Source organism: Oryctolagus cuniculus, chromosome 1 (genome assembly GCF_051225735.1).
Source record: "Oryctolagus cuniculus isolate XC-2025 breed Fujian yellow rabbit chromosome 1, ASM5122573v1, whole genome shotgun sequence".
Taxonomy (NCBI): Eukaryota; Metazoa; Chordata; class Mammalia; order Lagomorpha; family Leporidae; genus Oryctolagus; species Oryctolagus cuniculus.
The window spans coordinates 83,432,365-83,457,783 of record NC_142867.1 but is presented as its reverse complement, the minus strand read 5'-3'; the positions used below and the strand labels follow the sequence as shown (position 1 = coordinate 83,457,783).

Here is a 25,419-nt window from a genome sequence, read left to right as displayed (position 1 = left end):
AGAAGATGTTGAGTCTGATCCCGATATATCCTCTCCGATTAGAGTAAAGGGAAATGCACAGCGCTTTTAGCCTAAAGCCAACACCAGCACTCTTCACATGAGTTATCTTACAGGGAGTGCAGTGGGTCCTATTGTTAACCCCATTGTATAGATGCAGAAATTGAGTTTCAAAAAATTTAGGAAACTTGCCTAATTCATAAAGTTACTAAACTAAGGAGATTGCCATACAAGTTGGTCTGATGAAAACATCCAACATCAGATTTGTTAATAATTCCAGTGTCACCCATTATTGATAGTGTCACCTCCAGCAGAGCTGGTACTGAATAAACACTTGTTGAAGGAGTAAATACCTCAGGATGAAGATAACTAACCCTACTTGTTAGCAATGCTGTAAAGATTCACTGAAAGATTTTAAATAATTAGGTATGGAAGAAAAGATGAAACTACTCTTAGAGGATTGAAATGAATCCTTCCTGAAATATAAGGAGGAGATAGAATTTTTAAGGTCTACACTTTTGAGGCAGATGTGAGAAGGAACAAACATTCCTTCACTGTCTAATGTTAGGAAGCACCTAATAATAGGCTGGGCCTTCCTCTCTGAGCTACTGCCATTCCAATTTCTCTGTAAACTGGTACTTTAAAGGACTTGAAAGCACTGAGTTCCTGTAAGAAATGTAAAGATTACTCTTCACCGTGTTGTACAAATGATGATTTTACCTGCCTGATACAAAGATATTGATTCAAAGGTGAAAAATCACACCTTCAAATAAGTAAAGAATTAGTGAAAGTTTTCTTTACCTGTAATTAAAAACAACCAAGCCCTTGCCTTCAAGCACAGACTGTGGTTCCCTATCAAGTTCCACAAACACGCCGAGTTGCTCTGGAGATCAAGCAGACTCAAAGCTGACCCTCATGACAGAGCCTGAGCACAAAACAGACAGCAGGCAGTCAGGTCTGCTTAATTTGAACCTTCTCAGTAAGACTTATTGTTTGTTTTTTTTTTTTTTAGATTTATTTGAAAGGCAAAATTAGAGAGAGAGAGAGAGAGAGAGAGAGAGAGAGATGCTCTATTGGCTAGTTCACTCCCTAAATGGTTGCAATGGCTGCAGCTGGGCTATGCTGAATCCGGAAGTCTGGAATCAGTGCAGATTTCCCATGTGGGTGTCAGGGGACCAAGTACTTGGGCCATTATCTGCTGCCTTTCCAGGCATGTGAGCAGGTAGATGGATGAGAAGCTCAGCGGCCATATGAATCCGCACTCAGATGGGATGCAAGCATTGCAGGCAGAGCCTTTACCCTCTGAGCTACAACACCAGCCCCAGCAGTAAGGCTTTTAAAAGTTGTCAGCTTCTCTGAAGTGCTTAGATTATGAATGAATATGTAAGGAGTCAGCAGGACCACTTAAAAATATTTGTGGCTTCATTAAAGCTTATCTAGAGAAGCCAAATCAGAAGTCTAAACATACAGACTTTCTCCTTTTGTGGGACAATGCCACACCTTTTTCCTCTACCCATCACACACGAGCAGGGCAAATGTACTTTGTATTTTCCGTGCTCACTCTCTCTAAGCAAGCTAATAATATATCTCTGCATTAAGAAAAAATTCATTTTAACCAAATATTCTCTTCATTTGCCATATTCTTTTTGCCTCCTGGAAGACCTATTTTATCTTCACTTTTTAATATCTTCTGCTCCACAAGACACCTCCATTTTCACAGCTGAGAACTCTGAGAAAACACACACTAAAAAATAACACATTTTATTTGGATCTAACTGATAACAACGTTAACAGAATCCAACCTAAGGTGCTAATCTGCTCTTCTACCCTTTTTAAAATGAGCATTATAATGTATCTATATCACTCAAGGTGGAAGTGCCCACCATATTTGAAAGCACATGTAGTCTATAGGCTTGATAAGAGAACTTTATCAGAACTTGCAGTACTGATTCCCATATTTTATTCATGATTTTGATACTCCTAGTCATTATTTCAGTAACCTTCTATTCAAGGCAGCAGGTTAATGCGTGTGATAAATTTGTCTGCTAATGGTGCTAACAATTGACTGGCATGGCCAGAGGCAGCCTCTGGCAGACAGTATTAGTCTATTCTTGGTTGAAGATGAAATTGTATGTACAGACTAATTCAAAGGGACTTCAACTATTTGGGAGAAGGTGCTCAGCCAAATTACATTTCTAAAATGTGAATTTTAAGGATCAGAATTAAGCTCATTTTAAACATGTGGTTCATAACCTTACTTCAGTAACATTTTAGATGAGTGGGTGTGAATTCATTTTATTGAGGTAACTGGAGCATTTTTACATATAAAATATTGAACTGTAATCACTGGACTAGAAGACCTATATTAGACTCAGATATGCCAGCAATTATCTGTGTGACCTTAATTAATTCAATTAATATCTTGGAGTCTTATTTTCCAGATGATGGTTTGCATACTTTAATAATACATGCTCAACAGGTTTGAGCGAATGTGTTGTTAAAATTTACGATCTCCAGTGCTGCTAAACTTCTGTTTGGCAATGATTAAAATTTGTAGGAGTTTGTTTTTTTTTTTTTTTTTAATCACTTTCCTCTGCCTAGTCTCATTGTCCTAGTTTAGACTACCATGATTTCTAAGATTATGCCAACTGCTCTCTGTTTTCCTGCTTCCAATCTTGTTTCGTTGTTATTATTTTCTTTACAAAACAGTGAGGGTGATCTTTCTGAAACACACATTTGATTGTTTACCTTCATGCCTAAGTTTTCTCTGTTGTTTTTAGTATACAGTGAGGTTTCTTTGCCATGGCTTATATTGGTCCTAGTTTATCTTCAGTTTCATTTTCTCAGTACCCCTTTCTTCTTTGAATACTTTAAACCTCTAGGATTTTAAAGACTGTGTTGTTTCAATTCTGGGTCTTTTGCACAAGATATTTCTTCTAACTAAAACATTATTCTCCCTCCCTAATAAGCCGGTTCTTCCTAGTTATCACTCAGATCATATTTTGAAAGTAACTTTCTCTAATAGGCTGTTGCTGATTTGATACTTGGTCTCCCTCCTTTGTGTTTCTGTGAAACTCCATTCTTCACCCATCTCAATAGGTAACAGGTAGATCATGGTGGTATAATGATCCATTTTTCTGTCTGTAACTATCCCTTAGATTTTTGAGTTGTACTTAGCAGCAGAGTATATTTGCATTGATCACAATTGAATCACCAGTTCTTAGCAAAGTACCTGGTACATTATATTTATTTAAAACATGTTTGTTAAATAGATTAATAAATGCAAAGGATGAGTGTTGCTAAGTTCATTTACTATATTCTTTATATAGAATATGGAGACAAATGTGTTAATATTCACTATTTTCAGTGTTGCAACCCTGTCTGATCTAAAATGTGTCTTACGCACACAGAGAAAAAGAGTAACATGTTTGCTTTAGAGTATAAATATGCATTTTATCATTAGATAGAAAAAATAAAAACAAGAAATATGCAATCATTAACAGTGGTAATCAATGATTTCTTTCTTACTAATTATTATGCAGGCACATTAAGCTAAAAGTGGTATGTCTTTGATTACTCTCCCATACTTTCAATTGGATTAAAAGACTCCATGGAATGCCAAAGTAATAGTAGTATGTTCTTCTGTGGGGAGGGGGATGGAAATACAAGCTACTTTCTAATATTGAATTAATTATGATAACTATAGAATAAAGATATTTTGAAAAAATTAAAGCAGACATTAAGCTCAAAGAGTGTTCTTTTGTTTTGCATGGTCACAGGCATGATTGTCTCAGATGGCAGATGCAGTTTGTTCAATGGGATCTTACATGGTACAGAGGTCCATGTGATGATGGGCATGGAGTGATGCTTACATTATATGCATATTTTGATGTAGAAAACTGTGGTTTCTTCCCATGGATATTTCTGAAATGATTGCTTCTTTGGATTGATATTTTGAAGGTAGAGCCCAAAGAATGGGCTGAAGAAGTGGATGTGGGAGTCTGGAGAAGAAATTAGTCAAGCATACCTGTAATATGTAGCCTAAACAACTAGACAGATGACATTGTTATGAACAGCAAAAGAGAACACTTAAAATTAGCTCAAAGGAGAAGATCAGAACAAATTCAGTTGCTGATATGTTAGGTTTGACATTTTTGTGTACACATGTGAGTGGAGATGTTGAGGTGAGTAGTGGAGGGTGAGACTGGACTTTGAGGAGTCTATGTTGGAGGTATATGTTTCAGACTCACTGGCATGAACATGGTACTTACAGGACCATGGCTAGGTGAGTTTATCAAGCAGAGGGATGGTGAGCAAAAACTGAGCTCTGGAGTTCTCCCATATAAAAGGCTGGAGAAAAGGATGATCTAGAAAAGGAGGTGGAAATACCAGTGAGTGGGGGTAGAACATCAGTGGGAATGTGAGGCAGCTGTGTTAAATACTGTTGTAGATTCCTAGGATGAGGACTGAGAAGTGGGTATTGGGTTTAGTGATGTGGGAGTCATGGTGAGTTTGAGAAGAATGAGGGAGGTTCAGAGCAAGATTCTGAATGCAGTGGATTTAAGAGACACTGGAGAGAGTGGAATCACAGATTGTTAACATGGACAGCTCTTCTGGATCTGTATATTACGTACTTAAGAGAACTTTTTTTAAAAACTTTTATTTAGTAAATATAATTTTCCAAAGTACAGTTCATGGATTACAATGGCTTTCCCCCCCCATAACTTCCCACCTGCACCCCTCCCATCTCCCACTCCCTCTCCCATTCCATTCATATCAAGATTCATTTTCAATTATCTTTATATACAGAAGATCGATTTAGTATATATTAAGTAAAGATTTCATCAGTTTGCACCCACACAGAACATAAAGTGTAAAATATTGTTTGAGTACTAGTTATAGCATTAATTCACATTGGACAACACATTAATGACAGAGATCACACATGAGGAGTAAGTACACAGTGACTCCTGTTGTTCACTTAACAGTTTGACACTCTTGTTTATGGCGTCAGAAATTTCCCAAGGCTCTAGTCATGAGTTGCCAAGGCTATGGAAGCCTCTTGAGTTTGCTGACTTCGATCTTATTTAGACAAGGTCATAGTCAAAGTGGAAGTTCTCTCCTCCCTTCAGAGAAAGGTACTTCCTTCTTTGATGGCCCATTCTTTCTACTGGGATCTCATTCACAGATATATTTCATTTAGGTCCTTTTTTTTTTTTTTTCTTTTTTCCCAGAGTGTCTTGGCTTTCCATGCCTAAAATACTCTCATGGGCTCTTCAGCCAGATCTGAATGCCTTCAGGGCTGATTCTGAGGCCAGAGTGCTGTTTAGGACATCTGCCATTCTATGAGTCTGCTGTGTATCCCACTTCCCATGTTGGATTGTTCTCTCCCTTTTTTATTCTATCAGTTAGTATTCACAGACACTAGTCTTCTTTGCGTGATCCCTTTAACTCTAAGAGAACTTTTGACCCAGTTCTGAATGGTTCTTTTCTGGGTTTTTGTACATTACAATTTCATGGAACAAAGTCTCTTCCTCCAATGCATTATTTTTCCTAGCAATGAAAAAAATCAATGTAAGGAGCAGCTGTGAGGAAGCATATGGACCTTAATGATTGCTAAGAAGACTGCAACCCAGCCGGCGCCGTGGCTCACTAGGCTAATCCTCTGCCTTGCGACGTCAGCGCACCAGGTTCTAGTCCCGGTCGGGGCACCGGATTCTGTCCCGGTTGCCCCTCTTCCAGGCCAGCTCTCTGCTGTGGCCCGGGAGTGCAGTGGAGGATGGCCCAAGTCCTTGGGCCCTGCACCCCATGGGAGACCAGGATAGGTACCTGGCTCCTGACATTGGATGAGTGTGGTGCACCAGCTGCAGCGCGCTGGCCGTGGCGCTCATTGGAGGGTGAACCAATGGCAAAGGAAGACCTTTCTCTCTGTCTCTCTCTCTCACTGTCCACTTTGCCTGTCCAAAAAAAAAAAAAAAAACAACAAAAACAACAACAAAAAAAAAAAAGACTGCAACTGCAACCCATCCACAAGCTTGCTGGTTATAGGGATCCTGTTTTAAGTGGGATTTTTCCATGAGCATATCAGCAGAGAGGAAAAAAAAAAAAACAAACCATGTGTTTTCATGAAGATTATAGATCTCTGACTTTCCCTAGTTTATTTTCATTGCAATCTGATATATAACTGCTCTGTTTTGTGTTAGTTCAGCTCTTTTAAAGCTCCATAAATTACAGAAAAGTTTCTCTTAGCTTATTTACCTAGAAAGGACGATATGGAATATTAAAGGGATGAAAAAATACTGTGAATTTTCATTTGATTTTGTAGCAGTTCTTAAATAGTTACACATTTTTGTTAGCCAATCCTGCATGCCACGAACACAAAGTTAAATATTCTGTTTGACAAAGGACTGGGACTTCATCCTTAGGTTACTGTTACAGATACCAGTCCTGTACAGATACCTATTATACCTCTAATTACCTGCCCAGAGTGAATGATATAGCTAGTCTGTAACCCTTATTTCCATTGCACAGTGTCCTTCAAAATAAATTGAATCTCTGAGTTCCCCTGTGAGTATTAATGTGGTTTCAACACCACAGGTGACCAATCTATTTAATGGGCTATTGTGCTACTCTCATACTGTGGTAGACTGAGAACCTAGCATGGTTTGTTCATTGTTAAGAAAAGGGTCTCTAAAGAAGACAGGAATATTAATTCCTTCTCTTTCCCCCAAGTTACACCTACTTTAATTAAAGAAAGACCAGAGCTATTGAAAGATAGCTCTGTTGAAGATATTTTTGCATGAATTGATTTGTCTTTGTATCAAGATCTCTTTTGTGGTGGAATTCATAATCAAAAGAACACATGAATACATTCAGTAAGTCAGAATGCAGCATGCTAAGGCAGTTGAAGAGTTTGTGTGTGCAAATACTTTGGAGCATAGAAGGAGGACCAGCCTGGTTAGATACCCAAGCTAGACAGGAAGGCAAGACTGTGAATTTGCCAGATGGAGAAGAGGCACAGGGAGGGCATCTGGCAAAGGACCAGCACCCAGCAGGAGCAAAGTCTGGGAGATAAAGATAAGTACACGTGTCTGAGTAAGGCGTGGCTGCAGTACCAAGTATATAGAACAAATGTGTGGAGCAGTGAGATGTGTGATCCTGTTGCTAGATTAATGGCAAACAAGATTCTTGCAGCTGTGATTTGGTAGTATCATTTCATAAAATGACAATCCTGTCTTTTCTTTTCAGTTAGCTATCCATTGTTTTCTTAGCAAGAGATCAATCAATTTTGAGTATAAGGCAGTAAATAAGACAGAACTCATACATCCTATGGGTATGGCAGGATGAGAGAGCAGTATGCCTGAGACATGAGAAGTGAGAACCTACTTAGCATATTCCATAAAGATGACATCCTATTGCTCACAATGGCAAATACAGAACTTGCTGTTCTATTCTTAAAATTTGCATTTATTTATTTAATTGAAAGGCAGAGAGACAGATAGAGCTCTCCCATCTTTGGTTCACACCTTAAATGCCTGCTGTAACCAGGAATGCATCAGGCGGAAGCTAGGAGCTGAGAACTAAAAACCAGGGTCCCTTGTGTGGGGGGCAAGGACTCAGCCAAGTGGGTCATCACCTGCTGATCCCAGGGTACACATTAGCAGGGTGAACATCAGTCAAATGTTGGGACTTAAACCCAGGCTCTCCGATAAGGTATGCGAGTGTCATAAAGAATGGCTTAAACACTGCTCCAAATGCTGCCCTGCTGCCCCCCCCCACTAGACTTTCATCTTCCAGTATTGCTCCACCTCTGAATGATCATAACTACATATATAACTTAAACAGGAAGACTGATGGATAACCTCGTTTCCACACTCTGTTCTCAGGTACCGTGAGAAAGGCTCCGGATCCAGTAATGGGTCTTTGAGCTACCAGCACATTCTAGAGACTATTTAGAGCTAACTTAAGGGAAACTGACAGCGTGGGCTCCCTTATGGCAGCACTAACTGTTCCTCTGAATTATCCCTGTCCCTCATACACACACCCACAGCTCCTCTCCTTTGCAGTCAGAGAACAGGTGGGATTACAAGGTCAAGGCTCTGAATCTGGATTCATCTTTCATCTGCTAGGAAGGAATTATGAAAACTTTTGCCCTATCTTTCAATGTAACCTCCCTTCCTTCCTTCAACTTCTGATCTTCTTTAACTAAATCTTTGCATTGTTATTAAATTGTATTTTAGATGATGCTGACAAAAATTGGTAATACATCAGGGATTAGTCTCCCTTACCTGTGTTGCTGGAGAATATCTCACTTCTAATATAGTTGCTGACTTTTTGGGAAATGAAACCAGTGAATATGAGTGACTTAGAGAACAACTTTTATCTCTGGTTTAAAATTCATAATACAGTTAGGTCATGGTTTCTTGTGTTGATATTTGTTCCATGGTGGTTGATAGTTTAATCAAATTCTTATGTGTCTGAAATAGATGCAATAAACAAACTCCCCTATTGATGTGAAAATGTTAGGCAAATTTAGAGGTGTATGCTCCTTCATTGCTTATTCCTACATTTCATGACTATATCTGATTTAACAATTGACTCATTTCACCACATTGAGATTAATCATAGGAGTTGTGTGCTTAATTATAAGTGGCCACCAAAAGCAGCATGTCAACAAATTCAAGCAAAGAGTGTGATGTAAACTACTTTAAAAATTGTTTTCCACCATTAAAGGACAAAGAATAAAAATGACTATGCTTTTCATTATCCTATGTTTTTTAAAAAAATAATTAGCATGCCAAAGCTTATTTTGCTCTGCCTTGATTAATGTCAGAGCATATTGTGTGTATTTTTGGTTTAGTGACTAAAATTTTGGGGTAAACAGCTGCATCATGAGGGCCCAAAATAACATTACCACGAATTTTATTATAACATACAAAACACCTAGAATTTACAATAATCACATATAAACTTATAAATAATGGAAGAGACTTAATCAGGTTGACCTTGCTCAATCATAAATAACAAGGCTGCCTTAAACTCATTCTAATTGTTCCATCATTATACAGAAACTTTTCTAATCTTTTCTAGCATGGGAATCTGTGTAATGAGCAGGAGTACCTTGGTTTTCTTTTTGTCAAATTATTGTTCAGTTCTACCTTTCTCCTCATGCTGCCCTCTGCACTTTGTCCCCTCATCTCCTGCTGCAATCTATAACTTCTTGATAAAAGGATTCTCCAAGTGTCCCTCACCAGAATGCTGCCATAGGTCCTAGGAGTGCCTACCCATCCAGAGATGCAGTCCACACTGTTCTGCTTTAAACAATGGCAAAAGTCAGAACTGAAATGGCTACCCTTGTGTAGGTAATCATTTTTATGATTTCCTCACCAATGTTGCTAAATAATACTTTTGAGAAACAAGATATATAACTGATATGAAGATGATATCTATTTTTTATAAAAGTCATATTAGTGTAAAGGAAATAATGTACTAAATATATAACAATATCACATTTAATTAATTTAATTTAATTAATCACATATAATAATATCACATTTATACAATAATGATAAATTTATGAAGCAGGAAATATATTTTTTTTTTTTTGACAGGCAGAGTGGACAGTGAGAGAGAGAGACAGAGAGAAAGGTCTTCCTTTGCCGTTGGTTCACCCTCCAATGGCCGCCGCGGCCGGCGCGCTGCGGCCGGCGCACCACGCTGATCCGATGGCAGGAGCCAGGAGCCAGGTGCTTTTCCTGGTCTCCCATGGGGTGCAGGGCCCAAGCACCTGGGCCATCCTCCACTGCACTCCCTGGCCACAGCAGAGAGCTGGCCTGGAAGATGGGCAACCGGGACAGAATCCGGTGCCCCGACCGGGACTAGAACCCGGTGTGCCGGCGCCGCTAGGCGGAGGATTAGCCTAGTGAGCCACGGCGCCGGCCCAGGAAATATTTTTAACATTTACTTATTTTTCTTTTTATTTAAGAGGCAAAGGGGCCAGCGCCATGGCTCACTTGGTTAATCCTCTGCCTCTGGCACCGGCATCCCTTATGGGTGCCTAGTTCTAGTCCCAGCTGTTCCTCTTCCAGTCCAACTCTCCGCTGTGGCCTGAGAGGGCAGTGGAGGATGGCCTGGGTGCTTGGGCCCCTGCACCCGCATGGTGAAGCACTTGGCTCCTGGCTTCGGATCGGCGCAGTGCACCAGCCGCAGCATGCATTTGGGGAATGAACCAATGGAAGGAAGACTTTTCTCTCTCTCTCTCTCACTGTCTAACTCTGCCTGTCAAAAAAAATAGTAAGTATTTTTGGAGGGACAAAAAGCATCAAAATTTTTAAACATACTATTTGGAGTAATTCCTAAATATGATTATATCAGTTTAATCCTAAATAAACTTTAGAAACCTAAGATATAAACCATGACAACACATCTATGACATCTATGTTGACTTGCATGTAGAACACATTCATTTATGTAGATTATAGTTTGGGCTGAATTCCATCATCTGTGTATTTTATTGCATCAATATAGATACAGTCAGACACTATTTTCTCTGGACCCACATTTAAGGAGGAGGAGTCACTGATAACTAATTAGCAAACCACCATTTGTTTGCTGCATGTAGCAACCGTGGAGGTCAGTGGTAAAGAAAGCAAAGGCACAATTACCATAAAAGATTACCACTCTGGTGGTAATGGTTAGTATTTGTCATCTATGTGGTTTGGCATGAATAAATAATGGGCACAGATGTATTGTTTTTCACTCTCTATGACTTTGTTGTGAGCTTGCCATTCTTATCAGTAGAATAAATGGAGAAGTGCCTGGAACAGTAGCCGCAGAATGAACAATGAGAGCTGGATTCCCATTAGTTTTTCCTGCTGGTTCATAAGGTTTGTCCTGTAAAGATTCCCTGGACTTATTACTATCACTAAACAAATACTTTTGGTTAACAGCAAAATTCATCAATAAGCAAATGGAAAACAAATCAGCTTAGCAATAAAGTTGAAAAATTATCATAGCCTCATAGAGGAAACCTGCAAGGTGACTTTACACTAAGAGTGATAGCAAAATTGCTGGGATGTGACTCGAATTTGCACTGCAAATGACTGTCATGGGGCTGCACCACAGAATGCCAAATGACAGTGGTATGATTACTGTGCAAAAACATATTTGTGCTTTCCAACCGCAGACAAGGATGCTGCGAGCCCTCTGAAAGTAGAACCCCAGTATGCTTTATCATAGCTGTTTTCAGGGTAGAAGGAGTCTTCTTGCCCTTTATGAACCCACACTGCGAAAACACAAAGTAAAGTTTGTCTTATCACTATGGACTTCCTGACCACGCAACGAAGATGATGAAAAAAGATAGCTAATTTTTTTGCAAGCTTTTTGTGTCAAGCATTGTGCATGTTAACCTGTTTATTGACCCTAAATCCCTGTGAGCTCTTTGGCACTTAACCAACTGTCTAATTATTGAGAGACTGATGTCCTGTTGAAAATATATGATTTATTTTTACTATTTGATTGATAGGCCTGACCTTCTGGATTACCTTGGTTCTTAGGTTTCATGTGATTTCCCTGCCTTGTACTTAATACTCTAAAGCTCTACATAATAACAATGATAGGGAAGGCATCTTGAATACTATGTGCCAATTATTATTCTATGTATAAATTCATGTACATTGATATATAGATATATATTAATTGTGTATCTATCCTCATTCAGTCATTACAGCAACCATAGGTGATAGGTATTATAGTTAAACCTATTTTTAAAGATAATAAAATTAAGGGACAGAGAGGAGTAACTTGTTCAGGGTCTGAAAGCTGGTAAATGAAGGACTTGAGATAGAAATTCCACAGTGTGGGCTGGTGCTGCAGCTCACTAGGCTTATCCTCCACCTGTGGCACTGGCACCCCGGGTTCTAGTCCCGGTCAGGGTGCCGGATTTTGTTCCGGTTGCTCCTCTTCCAGTTCAGCTCTCTGCTGTGGCCTGGGAAGGCAGTGGAGGATGGCCCAGGTGCTTGAGCCCTGTACCCTCATGGGAGACCAGGAGGAAGCGCCTGGCTCTTGGCTTCCGATGGGTGCAGCCCGCTGGCCGTAGTGGCCATCTTGGGGGTGAACCAACGGAAGGAAGACCTTTCTCTCTGTCTCTCTCTCTCTCACTGTCTAACTCTGCCTGCCCAAAAAAAAAAAAAAAAAAAAAAAAAAAAAAAAAAAAAAAAAAAAAAAGAAATTCCACAGTGTGAGCTCACAGTTTATGTTTTTTATCACTGCACTATACTGATTGACAATAAACCAGAATACAAAATAATGTAATGTATATGAGCAAATTTGACATTTTGAGATGTGATTATTGTTTATAGCCCTTGTCTATACTCCTGAGGAATGGTGGTTTTTCTACTTATGACTTGTTGAATATTTTATTTAGTTGAGGGTTAAGTTTGTGATTATAAAGTAAATTGAAAATGTGTCATTTGCAAACATTAAGAGTAAAATAAGAAAGGAAGGCGGAGGGAGGGAGGGAGAGTAGGGTGGGAAGCATCATTCTGTTCTTAAAGCTGTATATATGAAATTTGTTCCCTTTATATAAGTAAAAATTAAAAATAAAAAAAGCAATCATTTCTGTCATAGACAGAACTGGCCTTTTATTGCTGATCCTTTTAGCATTGCCTCAGTGAAGGAATGAGAGCTTATTGGGCTAGGTGGGAGGACAGCATGCTGGGATGGCAGCCTAGGGACAGGAATTTTTGTGTAGGAGAGCTTTCAGGTAATCTAAGTGGCATCTGGAGGAGAACTGCTGAACCCCATCCACACTTAGATCTAAACGGGGCCGGGGCTCACTAGGCTAATCCTCTGCCTTGCGGCGCCAGCACACCAGGTTCTAGTCCCGGTCGGGGCACCGGATTCTGTCCCAGTTGCCCCTCTTCCAGGCCAGCTCTCTGCTGTGGCCCGGGAGTGCAGTGGAGGATGGCCCAAGTCCTTGGGCCCTGCACCCACATGGGAGACCAGGAGAAGCACCTGGCTCCTGGCTTTGGATCAGTGTGGTGTGCCGGCCGCAGCACGCAGGCCGCGGAGGCCATTGGAGGGTGAACCAACGGCAAAGGAAGACCTTTCTCTCTGTCTCTCTCTCTCTCACTGTCTGCTCTGCCTGTCAAAATAAATAAATAAATAGATCTAAACAGGTCAAACAGCTTACATGGGACAAGCAACAGAGATCTAGAGGAAGAGCCGCATCAGCCTCTGCTTCAGAGCCTCCTAGAGGAGAGTATTGTGTGAACAAGGGGAATTCACCACTCTCGCCATGAGAAGGAAAGGAAAGACCACTGGGGCACACATCTGGCACAGAGGTTAAGATGCTGCTTAGGACACCTGCATTCCACCTTAGCATGCTTGGGTTGGAGTCCTGGCCTTGTCCCCAATTCCAGTTTCCTCATAATGGCCACTCTGGGAGGCAGAAGATGATGGCTCAAGTAGTCAGGTCCCTACCACCCATGTGGGAGTCCCTCTGAGGCTGAATTCCTGGATCCTGGTTTTGGCCTGGCCCAGCCGTAGCTTTTGTGGGATTTGGGGATGACTTAGCACATTGGGTATATCCAATCCTCTCTGTCTCTCTCTCATCTCTCTCTTTCTCTGACTTTGAGAAACATAAACAAATGAAACTTTTAGAAAAGAACAAACAAAGAAAGGAATTAAAGATAGCATGAAAGAAAGAAAATGCATGGCAGGGAGAATTCAGGTAGGGGATACAGATGAGAAAGAAGGGAAACAATCTATGGGACTTACCTCATTTCCTAAGGCTTGTAGAACAGATGCTTCCTTTCAGTGCAAAAGCAGGGAAAAAGACAGATGGCCAGAACACCCCTTCTTATTGCTTTGGTGCATGGATATATTTGCTCCAGAGTCTGATTGCTATGTCCTTATACAATGTTCTTCCTCTTAGAAACATGAGTATGTCTATACCCTTAGGGTGGCGAGAGGGGATGATATGCAGACAAAAATTAGGAGAAGCTCTTGTCATGCTGGAAGGACCCAATATGATTTCCATGGTCTGTGCCCCCAGCCTTCATCTAAAACAAAGAAAAACATCTTTTGGTATTTGAACTTCTAGTCTATCAAATTAAATGAAAAGGAAAGTCAAACTTGAAGAAGTGGCCAGAGTTCTAATCAAATTGAAGTCAGTGTCACAGAACACGTACCGATAATAGCTTTAGGTTTGTTGGCTTTTATTTTCTGTCTTTTCTTCATTTATCTTATATTTTTTTGAAAGTGTTTTGTGTTTTAGGCACTGTGTTTTGTGTTTCAGGTATGGGGACACAATGATTAATGAGACAGCCAGGGTCTATCCTGGTTGCAAAGTGGGCCTCAGACACTAGGTCATACCACTGATTCAACGACAAGAGGCCTCCAAATCTTAAATGTATTCTGTGAGTATGTATAAATTTGAATTTTAATGAGTTACATTTGCACAGATCAGGCTGCTGTGTGGTAGTCAGCTTATCTACTTGGAAGAAAAGTAACTTGAATTTTGAATTGCTGCATTTCCAAACTAGGTCATTTATGCTTCTTACTTCTTCAGGAAACAGACGAAAGGCTGGTCTCTGTAGCTTACCTAATCCTGCATGATTAGGTAGATTGGATTCTCATGTTCTCATCTTTCTGTGCCTTTGCTTTCTGCCTCATTTTTTTTATGATTTAGGAGCTGAAATCTCAGTTGGGTCAATGTTTGAGCAGGTGCCTTGTGGAGTGCAGTTGCTCAATAAATGAAAATAGGATATTGACAAAGTAAGACCACCTCTGAACCCAGCAAATAGCACTTCCTGTGTGTTGCCTATCAGTGTTCACTCTCTTCTTCCTTTTGAACTCTCTCTGGGGAAAGATGAATTAGCTGACACCTCCCAACCTTTCCCACCTGAATCAAGTCTTCTAAATGACTGCATAAAGAAATTCCTCCAGGCCTCCAGAAATGGTCAGTAAGTCCAGTCACAAAAGAGTATTCAGGGATTTTGTTTCCCAATCAAAAGAAAGTAGGGGGGAAAATCTCTCTGATAACTATCGCTCTTTTAGCTTTAATTTCTCATTAGAGAGATATTTCAAAAAGTCTGAGGAAAGCTTTCATTAGCTTGACATCTTTTGAATACAAGCCATTGTGGTGCTAAAGTGTCTGTGTGTGTCGGAAAACATGAAGTATGGGTGTGTCTGTCCTGTTGATCCACTTTAGATATCTTTCCATTGTCTGCAAATGCTTTCCTCACAGACCATTCACTTTCCCCATTCTCAGCTGAGATGCAGAGCAGTTGGGTTTAGCGTATTCATTTTCTGATCAAATGAGTCATCTGGCTCAGTTTGAATTTGCCGTCCTTTCTAAATTGACAATCCCCTGTGGGATTGGCATCAGGAAAATGTTGAAGGACACTGCCTCCTGGAGTTGCCTGCCAGCCTTCTGAGAAAAAGCCTACCCCACACTGAAAAATGAAATAAAACAAATACAGAAATTGCCGGGAAAAGAAAGAGGAACAAAAACAAAACCAAATGCTGATTTTAAAAAAATCAAAACCTCTATAAAAAGCAAGTTTTGCCATCTATCTCAGGAAAACGCCTTCATGAAACCATAGGCTACCTCCATTGTGGATTTACATCTGCTTTAAAATACAAGATTAGGACACCTTTTAGTGCCTGAGATGGCGACTGAAGAGTGTGGACAAAGTCAGGGTGCCAAATGGAGGGAACCAGGTGACGTGTTAGCCATCCACACAGTGACACCTGTGGCTCGGGGTGCAGTTAGCATAGAGACACACTTCAATATTTGTTTTGATTGAACTTTCAGTGGGAAGTCATCTTTTGATGAGAGACATGATGAAAATAAGGGATTATTGAGTTGAATTGTAACTGGATATTCTAGGAGACACAGTGGTCTGGTGGTCTGGTTCCTCCTGCTTATTTGTACCATCTGGTCTCTGACCCAGTAAAAATTCCTAATACTATGGCTTCACTTTCAATTATATCCATAATAAATGATAGAAACAGAGTGTGGACAGACCTCATGAATAGAATACTATGAGATATAGGCACAAGATTTTTTACTCAAGTATTTGCACAAAAATATGATATTTGCAATTACCATTGTCAATATTTTTTATATTTATGAATCATTGCATAATCTCTACCATCCACATTAGAATTTATGTTTTCTTTGGGCTTCTTAATAGCTGTATTTCTAAATTTCAACATGGTACCTGGGGCATAGTTGGTGCTAAGTTTTTTTTTTTTTAACCAAAAATCAAGAACAAATGAATATATGAGGGAAGGAATAAATAGGCTTGAAAGTTGTTTTTAATCCTTGAGTTCTTTGTTTTAATGCACTTGCAGTCATGTCTTTAGCAGATAAGAACAAACTTTTCAAATGCTATTAAGGGAGATAATAAAATTTCCTGCACACATCAAGTGCTCCATAAATGTTGTTTCCTAGTACTTGCCTTGGTGATGGCTTGTCTGAAATCCGGAGAGTAGACCTTGAAGGATAAAGAGAAGGCAGGACTTGAGTGCTAGAAGGGCACCTTAGATTCTTATAAAGTTTATGGGAAAGTGTCAAAGCCACACTTACCAAACCCATGTTTCCTTATCCATGCCTGAAGAACTATCTCAACTGCCAATACAGTATTCCTTCCTACTTAACGATCCTGATTCAATAGACAAACTTTGTCAGAAATTTTACTAAAGAGTGCCAGTTTTCTTATATAATAGCTATAATAGCATCTATGTTTAAGTGTTTTTTCTTTATTACAAAATATCTAACTTTTTTCTTCATTTTGTTTTAAATCAACAAAAATTACATAAATTTAATGTGTACACATGATGATTTTATTTATATATACAATGTGAAATTACTACCACAATAAATCTAAGTAATGTATCCATCACTTTACATGGCTTTTTTTTTGTTGTGATGGGAATATTTAAAATCTCTTTTATCAGCAAATTTTCAGTATACACTACAATGTTGTTACTATAGTTACCTGTATATTAGACCTTAAATTTCCATTTGTGACCTTATGTAATATACAAAAATTAACTCAAAATGGATGAAATAACTGAACATGTGACCTAAAACTATAAAACTCTAAAAGAAAATGTAAAAAAAGTTCATACTTCAAATTATAATGTGATTTCTTAGATATGACATCAAAAACAGAGGCTAAAAAATAGATATATTGGACTGTGTTCAACTGGTCTATTAAATGCCACCAAAGAATATTCTTTCATCTGTGAAACAAGAACATCTGGAATTCATGCCTTGTAAAGATGGATAATTTTAGTTACAGATTTTCTGCTGTGTGAATAGTACAATGGGAAAATAAATTAGAATAATACTTGTTCTTACAAGTCTTATAGTTGACTGGGATAACAGCTTTTCAGCACTACCAGATTAGTCTATCATTGCATTTTTTTGTTTGTTTTGGTTGTAAGCAACATAAACCTATTCTGGTTAACTTAAGCAAGTAAATTGTGTAGTGGAAGTATATGAGTTTACTCAAAACCTCATAGGAACATTTGTGAAACCACTGTTAGAAGTGCCTTAAAGCAGGAGAATTCTTGGGAAATCCAGGCAGGAAGAGTTAATCACAGCCTCATCAGATAACACTACTAAATAAGTCAATTATACCCAATTTTTCAATTCTTTTGTCAATTCACTCAATATCTTACTGAGCAAACTTGAATCTTCCTCTCTAAAAAGTAATGATGTCATTATTTATGGTCCATCAGGAGCACATGGGGTTAAAAAGCCAATTATACCAAAGTAAATAAGAATGCTTTTTACAGAGAAACAAAGAATGCTATGGCAATGAACAAATAAGCAAAATCCCCTGAGTTTAAATACTCTGAATTAGCACCAGGGGGAAACAAAAGTCCAAGAACTTGATCTGAAAGGAATTTAAAGGGTAAAAAAACAAGTATAACTGAAATCACCATCTCTCTACCTGAATTGTATCCTTGTATTAATATTCTTAGGCAAGATTGCAATGTTCAAGGCTTTAAGATCTAAAAATGGAAAAATATCTCTTCTCATTACAGAACAGTCATCTAGTTTTTAATTTTGTTTGACTCTCCTGTTTTAGGTTTATGGCTGTATTTGTCAAACAAAGATGAGGACTTCCAAGTGTATATTTGGAATCTGAAATTCTGGAACACAGCCTGATGGCATTAGCTCTCTTGCTCTCTATTTTTCTTCCTCTTCCTCTTTCTCCCTTCTCTCCCCTTGAGCTCAAGTCCAAAATCTTAACTGTACTTGCACAGGAAGATAAATATGATTTCTCAAAGATTCTTTATTCTGATCATGGCTCTGCTTCTCCCTGGTTCATGCATCAGATATCATTTGGTAATAGCACAGCCTTGCAGTCCTTGCCTAGCCTACCCGAATTGTTTCCCTGTCAATATTTTTACCAGCCCATCTGTGCTTATCAACAGAAACACAGTAATAGCCAACATATTCATAATATATCTTCCCAGATGGTTTCTGAATTAATTTTCATTAACAATTCAGGAATATAGATGTTTATCATTCCCATTTTAAAGATGAGGAAAAGAAGGTCAAATTGATTGTATCATTGACCACAATCACAGGACAAGTCAGGTAACCAAGAAGCTGAGGTCTTCTGTTATCAAATTTGAAGTAGAATCCCTCATTAAGATCAGAACTATCTTTTCTACTACTTCACAAAATTTCCAATAGCATTTAGCAATACTGCCTACAATGATGTTAATAAAGCAGAGTGCAGAACAGCTGTCCTCTTTGTCTATTGTTTGCTTTCCCAACTTCAGTCATCCACTTTTTTTCATTCTTCTTCTCTCTTGGCACTGCTTTTAGTCAGTATCTCCCATTTACAGTTTATTTTCACATTTATTCACAGGGTTTAAGTACTGGAGGTCATGATGACATCTATATTTTGGTAGCACCTTGTTATTTATAAAGATGACTCATGTATATCAACTTGTCTGACTCCATCTGGTGCACCTAATGATTATGTCAAGATCATGAAACTTTCCTCATCTCCAGATGAGGAAGCAGAGCCCAGGTGCAGCTCGTTTCTACTCCAGCTGCACGTGGATAGTGAGACACAGAATGAGCTGAGGAACTGAGATTCGAATCCAGATGCCTTTCAGACCCTCCTCTCTGCTCTTTTCTGTTTCTCACATTGTGTCTCACAAACCCATCAAAAGGCAGGACATGAAAGGCAAGAGACTACTGCCTTTGCAGCTCCTTCACCTGTACCCCAGCTGTCTGCCAGCCGGGCTGTTCTCTCATTGGGAACTTATTGCACTGGATATCACTGATATGAATAGAAGAACAAGAATTTTCCATGTCCCTCAAACAATATTATTGCATAGGTGTTCCTGAAAATATAGTGTTTCCTTAGCTTAATGTTACTTTGGAATAGTGTTTTATGACTTGAAAATGTACAGTCTAAAATTTTTTTGCACTTAATTTGCTTTGAATTTACTTTGATGAGAGCTTTCTGTTAATGGAATATCTATCTGAGAATAAATAAGTTTTTCAACACTTGGAAGAGTTAAACAATTGATGAATACTTACTGTGATAATAGAAAGGAATCATTTTCATTAGACCAAACGTCCCGTAATTGGGGTTGTCTTTGACCATTTATATACAGGAAACAAATGATGAAGATAATGAAGATAATGTGAATGCTGTTGGTAATGAAAAGATCTTGAAAAATGATTTAATTTGGTTATTGGCAATGTATATGGCATGGATAGGTCAGTACAAAGAGCAAGAGTTTATAGTGAAATGGACATTGACTAATTTTGATGGCTTGGTGGCTCTGAGAAACCTCATAATATCTATGAATCTCAGATTCTCATCTGTAGTTAGGAATGTGAATGTTTTCAGAGTTTTGCAAGTTAGAGACAATTCCTGCAATGGTTGTATATCTAACGTACATTAAATGTATGACTTCCATAATTGTAAATGGCAAATAAATAAAGGATGGGAATGATTTACATACTGGGATTTTCTCAGGCATCAACTATTACATAGAGCTTTCACTTCATAAGATGAAATTTTTCTTAACATCTTTCTGGACACACAACTAGACAAGGCTGACCTTGTGAGTGTACAACCCATGCAAGTGCAGTGTGCTCAAAGGCACCTGTGCTTGTTTGATTCTCTCTGTCACCATCCTAAAACATCTCACTAATTTTATTTTTCGTCTTGTAAGTGAAATCCAATGGCACAGTAGAACATGTGTTGGATCAGAGAGATTACACGTCATTTAATTGTCTATTGTTTCTGGCTGCACTATTCACACATTGTGTTTTCAGTGTCTCTTGAGTACACAATTCTGATGTATCCAGGTATGTGGAACTCAGCTCAAGGACAAAGTAGGTGGGTTATGTCTGTGATTAAAGGAGTGTGGTTACTGATCACCTTGAGAGATCAGGCTTTCCCTTCCAACCCGAACTTGTGTTGAGAGCAGAAATTAATGTTCTAGGAAATTCCATTATATCCTTTCCTATGTTCCTTCCCTGTATTGTGTAATAAGTGTCACTGAACATGATGCATATAAAGACTTTATCTTTCAGTTCTTCCTTATTAAGCTAAACATAGAGAGTGTTGGCAGACTGTACTGTATCAAGAGGTGAAATAAAAATAGTTGATAGTTGACTCATTCCATACAGTTTTGTGTCCACTGTTCTGTTAAGAAAAAATATGTATACATATGCAAGCTATGATGCAAAATTTGAATTTTAATGATTCCACTTATGAATCAAATACTTTTTTCCCATTTAATGCTGACATTGCACAACATAAAGATGAATAGCAGAATTTATGCTGGTAGTTTAAAATTTTAATTCTCTACTTAAAATGACATTCAGTGCCAGTAATAAGAAAAAAACTATGTGACAAATAAAGGAGACCGTAGAAGAAGGTAAAATATTTTTATGTTACCATGTTTGACAACAATGCAGTTCTTCTTGCTTTTTGAAAATAGGTCCCCATATTTCCATTTTGAACTGGTCCTGCTAATTGTGTAATCGACCATGTAGCTAAAACACATTTCTTAACTTTGATTATAGTTAGCTTTGCTCTTTGACTGAGTTCAAGCCAATAGAATGTGAGAGTGAATGTAAGGTGAACCTCTCGCAGATCCATAAAATTAGTGTATACATGAAACTGCTTCCTTTCCACTAATAGCATCCAGGGTGAAACAGAAAAGCAGATAATGAGCCTGGCAAACTTTTTACATGCCTATATTTCTGCATAGATGTGTAGTAGACTCCTCCTGCTGATTTGGAAATTCTTTGAAATATGTGTGTGTGTGTGTGTGTATAAAAAATACACTCATTAGTGTCCAAGCCAATATGCAAGTCTGGGTCTATGTGTTGTGTTATATAACCATCCAATTTATAATGCACTTGCCTTCCTTTAAACTAATATAATTTTTGTCCCAGCTACAAATTTGACAAATACTGCATAAAATCTATTGTTACTTGCTTTTTATATTTCTCTTTTCCCAAGTTAAAGTATTTTAGGATTAGAGACTATCTCCACAGAATTGACTGTCTCCCTTTGACATTTGCCATTCATGTGCATTCCAACCCAGCATTTCCCTGGTCTACTATATTGATGATATCAAATCAATCTGATACAGTGAGTAGAAAGTAGCAAACACATGTATGAGCTCCCAGGAAAGGTACCAGAGCATGCAAGATAACCTTACAGTGTTTAAGAGGCTTGCTTATTGATAAAGTAGTCTAGGACATATAAGGAAATTATTTTAAAAATTAAAGACATGAATTTCACATATGTAACTACAACCATTAAGAATAAAATATAGGCCGGCACCGCGGCTCACTAGGCTAATCCTCTGCCTTGCGGCGCCGGCACACCGGGTTCTAGTCCTGGTCGGGGCGCCGGATTCTGTCCCGGTTGCCCCTCTTCCAGGCCAGCTCGCTGCTGTGGCCAGGGAGTGCAGTGGAGGATGGCCCAAGTGCTTGGGCTCTGCACCCCATGGGAGACCAGGATAAGTACCCGGCTCCTGCCATCAGATCAGTGCGGTGCGCCGGCCGCAGCGCGCTGGCCGCGGCAGCCATTGGAGGGTGAACCAACGGCAAAGGAAGACCTTTCTCTCTGTCTCTCTCTCTCTCTCACTGTCCACTCTGCCTGTCAAAAATAAAAAATAAAAAAAAAAGAAAAAAAAGAATAAAATATAGACGTGTGTGACATTTTTGGAAATAGCTTTGTTTTAAAAGATTTATTTATTTATTTGAAAGAGTTACAGAAAGAGAGAGAGAGAGTGAGAGAGAGACCCATCCACTGGTTCACTCCCCAAATGGCCACAACAGTCGGAGCTGGGTCTATCTGAAGCCAGGAGCCGGGAACTTCTTTTGGGTCTCCCACATGGGGTTCAGGGGCTCAAGGACTTGGGCCATCTTCTACCACTTTTCAGGCCATATCAGAGAGCTGGATTGGAAGTAGAGCAGCTGAGACTTGAACCGGCACCCATATGAGATGCCAGCACTGCAGGCAGCAGCTTTATCCACCATGCCACAATACCAGCCTGGAAATACCTTATACTACCATTAAAAATACTGCTCAAACCTATTTATAATGTGACAGCGACATCTGGCAGTTTTGAGTCAGATTCAGAAAAACTGATGCTTTGAAACAAATTGAGACTGTGGTGTGTTGTTCTGCCTCTTGGACAATAAGACTGAATGGATACATTGGTGCTAAAGACATCTGCCTTTATGGGGCCGGCAGACAAGTGTAGCCTGTAAAGCCACCACCTGCAGTGCTGGCATCCCATATGCTCCACTTCCGATCCAGCTCTCTGCTATGGCCTGGGAAAGCAGTAGAAGATGGCCCAAGTTCTTGGGTCCCTGCACCTGTGTGGGAGACCCAGAAGAAGCTCCGGGCTACTGGCTTTGAATCAGTTCAGCTCCAGCAGTTGTGGCCAACTGAGGAGTGAACCAGTGGATGGAAGACCTCTCTCTTTCTCTCTCTGCCTTTCCTTCTCTCTCTGTATAACTCTGACTTTCAAATAAATAAATACATTTTTAAAAAAAGACATCTGCCTTTAATGAGAAAGTTAAATATTAACTTAGTTAATTAACTAGGTTTAGTGCAGATTATCAAAGCTCTAGAACAAGGGCATTCCTTTTGTAGCATATCTAATCACTATTCAAAGGGCTTTGGTTCTTAACAGTGACTAAATTCCTGACCATGGACCATCAAGTGACTATACAACTGGAATTATCCATCAAGAGTATTGTCAGATCATACAAGTCACATATTTGGGAAGACATAGGAAGAACTCATTATATGAAGGAAACTGTACAATAGAAATCAGATCTAATCAAGTCTGGAAGACATGGTCATTTACCTGAATGAGTATCCCAGAATACCAAGTTACCTACACCTGTTATAGCACCACTCCTTTTCTCAACTTCAGCTCATACTCATCTTTGGTGGGGGTAGGTTCTCTGTTCACCTGATAGAAATGGAAAAAACTTAAGCTTGCCAAATTATTCCCATGGGACTTGAGCACAAGGGGAGCTATGCAAATATGTATACTATGTAGATGTTCAGGCTGCTTGAATTACAAAATTCTTGGTCTATGACCCAGGAGGTTATGTCTCCTGCCTGTATCTTTAAACAGCAGCAGCAGAGGTCAAATCAAATACCAGACCCAACTCTCTCTCTCTTTCTCCATACACACACACACACACACACACAAACATGTATGCACACATATACATGCACACACACAAGTATTTGTTTTTTTCTGGGAGGTAGTCACAAATGATTACACTTTTATTGGTTTAGATTTACTATCCATACATCCATAGTTAAAACATGTCATTTGAAACTAGGAATAGTGTAATAAATGCACTTTTAAAACCAAAACTAAACTGAAAAGTCAAGACAAAAACTAGGCTTAGCACATGAATATATTGGCTTAACATGTTAGTGTGAGCTAATAGAGTGTTCTATATGACAACTCTACTCAGAGGTGAAAGAGAACAGTGAGGGGAAATCCTTCCAGTGTGCAGAGCTTTGAAGAGTCATCTAGTCATCCACTTTCTCTGGAAGACGATCAGAGGTAAGGCTGATGACACACAGATTCCTGAGCAATGTCAAATGTCTTAGCTTGTTGCTCAAGAGCCTGGAGGAGCCATATTGGAAGAGAAGAGTCAGGGAGAGCTGGGAAACATGTGTGTGAATGGGTACTTTGGTACGCGTATTCTAAGATTATCCCAAATGACCACTGTCTCCTATAATCCATACCCTGTATAATCTTCCTCCTTAATTATGATATGGCCTAGCTACTATGTTCAATCAGTATATTGTGGCAAAGGTAAGTTAATGTCACTGCAAGGAAATGAATCCTGCCAACAACTATCTGAGCTTAGACGCAGAGCCTTTTCCCATGGAGTTTTTGGATATGACTGCAGCCCTGAATGACACCTTGTTGATGTTTTGCTTTAAGCAGAGGACCAAGAAAAAATATGCTTGAATACCTCACCTACAGAAACTTTGACATAATACACACACACTGTTTTATTATGCCAGGTTTTCGAGTTAGTTTGTTAAGAAGCAATAAATAACTAATATAGAGAGTTTATATTACAGAAAAGCATTGAAAAGTCAGATGGCTTGGGTGATGCAGGCCAGTTTCTGTCTTTAGTCACCCCAGGATTGCACAATGGGTCAACAAGGGAGCAGTTGGGGTGGCACAAATGAGAACTATGAAAGAGTTCAACAGCATGGACTGGGTCCCTGTGGATAAGGTTGACCTATCTACTACTTGTGCTAAGTGTCTGATCTGCCATAGCATGGGCAATGCTTTACCTTCACTATGGTATCTACAAATGACCACTAAAGTAGACCATACAACTACTTGTGTGCTAAATTGCATACCTATCCCTTGCATATAAGAGTTTCAAGTTAAATTCTTAGAGAAACTCTTGTAAAACATAGCTAATAGAAAGACTAATTATTGAGTATGCCTATAACTTATTATATTCATCCTTTGTTCCCAGTAACTTTGCTATTAAAATATTTTGGCCTCTTTTTACTTTTTCTAACAGATTGGCCCTATAATTGCAACCACTTTCCTAAAGGCATTGAAAATTGATATTCTCTAAAATTAATTAAGCAACTATGAAAAACCAGCAGCTCTAATTAAAGAGGAATACAAATACAACTATTTGGAAGCAAAGAAGTTTGAAGAATGGATAGAATGTGTTTTGTCATATTTGTATAGAACTCACTGAGATTCTAGGCTATTTATTTATTCTGCTCAGTAAAAAGCAATACTTTGTTCTTCTGTGGTCATTACCCTAAGAAAAATCATTTGAAACCGGCTAAGTGTGCATGTATCATTTCTGATTTTGAGGTTTAAGAA

The 25,419-nt window shown here is 39.0% G+C and overlaps 1 pseudogene; it reads right to left on the bottom strand.

The window, feature by feature from the left end:
• The window catches only part of LOC149128491 (large ribosomal subunit protein eL15 pseudogene), a 58,346-nt pseudogene that overhangs the window by 15,717 nt on the left and 17,210 nt on the right, over window positions 1-25,419 (bottom strand).